Source organism: Meleagris gallopavo, chromosome 1 (genome assembly GCF_000146605.3).
Source record: "Meleagris gallopavo isolate NT-WF06-2002-E0010 breed Aviagen turkey brand Nicholas breeding stock chromosome 1, Turkey_5.1, whole genome shotgun sequence".
NCBI classification, from domain to species: Eukaryota; Metazoa; Chordata; class Aves; order Galliformes; family Phasianidae; genus Meleagris; species Meleagris gallopavo.
Genome location: NC_015011.2, coordinates 146,037,852 through 146,042,615, shown reverse-complemented (window position 1 = coordinate 146,042,615; position 4,764 = coordinate 146,037,852).

The following is a 4,764-nucleotide window of genomic DNA, read 5'->3' as shown; positions in this document are numbered from 1 at the left end:
AAAAAAAAGCACTATGTTATAGAGCAAATTCTGAACTACAGAGCAATACTTTTCAGCATTGTCACCATCACTAACTGTGCACTTTTACCAGTGATGAATAAGAACCTGTATGCTGCACTCATAAACATCTGCATGGTTGTCTGGCATGTGATTCATCTTTAATGTTGCTGATATCTCTGCTGAAATGCACCCCCCACCACTTCACTGTGCTCACATCCATTGTTTGGCCTTCATCAGTGTTCAGTATGCAGTGATGAATATCAGTGGGTGAATTTTTTCTCATGGAGGAATTCAATGACACACCTTTGTTTTGTATGTGCTTTTAAGTCTGATGCTATTTTGTCACACTGTCCCTCTGCTGCTGTCACGTGACAACAAAATTTAATAAAATATTGATGAGAAATAACAAACCACCAATATCTGCCTTTGATGTCTTAAGCAAACATAATAAAATAATAGAATAGGAAACATTACTTTTGAATCCTTGAAGTCATAAATTACTTTTGATGGGTCTAGCAGAAATTTTGTTCTGTGTTGAATAATTCTGAGCAGTGTTGATGGATTAAGTGAAGACCTGAAACTGAACTAAGCTGAATTGGACTTGCAGCAAGTTCATGACTGTCATCCATATATTTATCTACATTAAAACACTACTGGAACCTGGAATATATTAAAACATGAAGTACATAAAAATAATTACCATGTAAAATGAATAAAGGTATTTTGCAACCAATTAGCAAATGTGTAATGCTATATATTACAATGTATCGTTGTGTACCATATCAGACAACAATGGTACAGCAGTAGGAAAAGTACTAGTATCTGGTGTTATGCGACAGACTTGAAATACTGTATCAACTGTAGAAAGAAGAAATAGGCAGATGAGGATGCTTTTTAATTTTGAATTGGTTTACAGAGAAAAAAAAATTGCTTACCACATGATTTCATTTAGGGGATAACAAAATATTTCATACAACTGTTAAATTAAAATGTCATGTTTGAATAAACTAGACTTCATTGTCTGGGAACAATGCCATAGCATAGCAACAACTGACTTCTGTGATGGCAGATCACATGGTCTGATCTGACTAGAAAAAGTGTCTGTTCAGCTGATGAAGCAAAATGAGGACGTCCTGCATGGTCAGGAAGTATATCTGACTTTATCTCCCAGAAATCTCGCTGCCTTGTTTTTCCAATATTATGATAAGAATTCAAACACTTATTCTTTTAGCTTTTCATTTCTATATCAGTTTAGATTAGAAGTTCAGGACACTAGACTATTTTGGGTAAGCCTGATACAAAAAACTATAGAGATAGATGGTCCATATGTTAAAAATTTCTGTTTTGATTATACAAAATTAGTGGACAGAGGCTATTGTCGAATAGCTAATAATGGTAAACTCTACTTTCTTTCCCAGTAAGACAAAAGCTATGAATGTATTAGCATGCAAGAAGAATTAATCTATTGTGTCTTGATATCTTATTGTTCATGCTTATTCTGCTGCTTGATATTTGAGGCCAATGTATTTCTCTTTGAATTTAGACTGACGTAAAATTTCTTTACTAGTTACAGCTTTACAGTAGATTTCTTCATACATAATAGCGCAACTGCTCTCTATCACATACCCTCACTTTCAAACTAATTGTACAAAACTGAGACAGTGAAGAACCTGCATTTCCAGGCACTAATCCTCTATCTGGGGAATTACTTCATCAGAATGTTGTTGGTGCTGGAAAACAGAGTTATTCCAATATTAATTGTGTAAAGCCCACAAAATCCTGTATAAACTGAAGAAAGTGTAAGGAGAATCTAGTCTTGAAGGAACAAACAAGTATCAAAGCATCTTAGGCTTGCTTGACCTGCTCTGTTTTATGTTGGAAACTTACCATCTGACAGTGAAATCCTGCTAAGTCTGAGACTAATTTAGATATTTATTTTGTCTGTTTTGTAACTGAATAATGTTTAATCCTAGGAGACATTTTCATTCTAATTTAGACATTATATTATTCATGAATAAATATTTATTCATTGCCTATGGTCTTCTTATTACATGCAGACTGCTGAGTTCTCAGTCTGAACAAGGTCAAATAATCATGACAAAACAAAATGAGTGTATAATGATCATGATGGCAAGCAGTATAGTCCAACAGCGTGGGTAAATTTGAATTTCATTTCCTTCCGAATCTGCAATAGGGAAAATGTGAAAACAGAAAACATTTCCTGTAAAAAAATGTGTTAAAATATATCCAGTTTTAACACCTAGACTACAAGCCAAAGCTTTATCTATTCATAAAACTGCTGGGGCTACATGTATGCTAGCTAATGCTTTGGAACATTTTGAAACTTTGTAATGGGACTTCACAGTGTGTTAAACTGTTCAAACAGTTCCTGACATGATTTCAGGCTTGGGATTTTATGTCATGTTAAACTGTTTGAACAGTTTCTGAAGTGCTTTTAGACTATGTTGATGATTATTACTCCAGCCCTTTTTCTGATTCGATACTACCTCAAGTTGTAATTTTGCAAACATATTGATGTCACCTGCATATTTTGGATTACAAAGTGTACTAACTCTAAGAGACACAATCAAATTAACAGAACAATCATTCTCCTCAATGAAAATATATGTTTTTGTTAAAAGAAACTGTGATTTCATGATTACTATTCTTATTGTCTTGGTTTAGATGATAATTAAGTGAACTAAAGCTCATACCAAAACCTTTTTTCTCAAGTTTACTCCAGATTGAGATGCAGAGAAAAGATAAAAGGAGACTACAAAAGCAAGTGATAATGATGAATTTTAATAATTTTCAATACACTCTAAGACTATTTGTGTATCATTTTTAAGTAATGTAAAACTAGATATTTGACTATTATAGGTGAACAGAAAGATCAGTACAATGTAACTAAAAACTATACTGCAATATTTCTCTTAAAAGTACTGAATAAGCTTGTAAAATTTTCAAATAAATTTTTGAATACATAAATATGAATATCTACTTTTTTATATTTTCGTACTAGTATTCATTGTAAAATATGGCTAAAATACTTTCTTTTTATTCCTTTCAAAAATATATCCTATTATCTTTTTTTATTTCTTTAGATATGCATTTTAACAAAAGTAAATCTATGTAAATGCACATAGATTGTTCTCTTGGAAAAATGCACAAAGAAAATAGTAAAAATTACATAATATATTAAGAGAACAATAAAATTTTATTATGTTCAGATGTAGCCTGAGATATTTATGTGCTGTAAATTACACGGAATAAGTATACATTCAGTGGACAACTTGCAGAACATGTTTTACAAATTATCTGTAAGTCAATACTAATGTGCATTTACATCAACCGTAACTGTATCAAACCAAAGTTTTAATTAAAACATCAAGTTTTCTCAATAACGAAAAGTATATTTCTGGCAACTTTTGGAAATTAAGGAAATTTAAGCAAAATAAATTAATTTTGACATTACATCATAGGTGTTTGTATTGTAACTTCTGGGAAACTAGAAGAAAGTACTTAGTCAAAGAAAATGAGTAGCAGAGTATATAAAGGTTGTTTTATCCAATTCTCCATACTTTCTTTCAAAAACTTGATTACAGTACATCAGTAGATACGGAGAAATAATATGCAACTTATATATGTAGAGAGAGAAAATAAACTTATAAAAAAAAAAGTTTTCAAATTAAATAATTTTATTTTACTTTTACAGGTATGTTATGCTTTGAAAAAATGTACCATCATTTAATAATTTTGATCTTGTTGTTGCAATTGTTTAGGAATAAGAATACTGGAATAGCTTACAGATGAGAGAGAAGAAATAAAAATAAAAAATCTTCCAGATCTACCTTTCTCAGTTAGTGGACTTCTAAATTGCATTAGTTTATGGTTCTCTGCAAATTGTTCACTCTCATCTCCTGCTAACCCCTTGTTATTCTGCAAGACTTGGTTACATCTTTTTGTCTTTCTCTCTGTTCCCACTAGTGTGTAGTTTCATGGGAAAATGGCTTTTATTTCAAAGCCAGCTTGGAGTAGCTGTGCCATTCACTCCCTTTGATCATAGCTCACCTGTGCAACAGCTTGAGCAACAGCTGTAAACTGTCTCACTGAAGCTATTTGCATTGGGAATAAGAGACCACTTTGACCCCTCCAATTTCAGTCAGCTACATCTATAGAGGGGCAAAAATGGAGACAAGATGGACAGCTTATAAATTATCTTTGCTGAAAAGACAGGGTTGTGAAATTACATCTTATGCTCCCTGAGCTATATCTTTCACCTTGCTAATCTGTCACTCTAAACTATCCCTTTATGTCAAATTGATCAGTTAGCATAGTGAAGTGAATTTCATGACAACTGTTTCCAGAATCTGTATAGTGCCAAAGTTGGTTCTTCCTCTTCAATTCTGAAGCACATTTCTGAGCTCCATGGTGATAATTGCTGGCATAATGTTAGAAAAGAAATTGAAGAGCTGACATTCTGTATTGTCAGCCTGGGATTCAAAGGGGAGTTGAATAACACAGTAATATAGAAATAAATTCAAAAGCAGAACTTTAAGAACATATATTCACATTCTTTTTCTCCAACTTCTGAAAGCCTGCAGCCAGAAGATGAATGTACTGTGATGTGTATATATATATATTTTTTAATAGATACTTTTAAAGTTTGAAAACTATTTGCATCTTGTGCAGTTGGGCAATGCTGTCTGAGCATTGTCTGAAAAACAACAAAACCCTTTCATCAGGCTGACAGTCTGGAAAAGA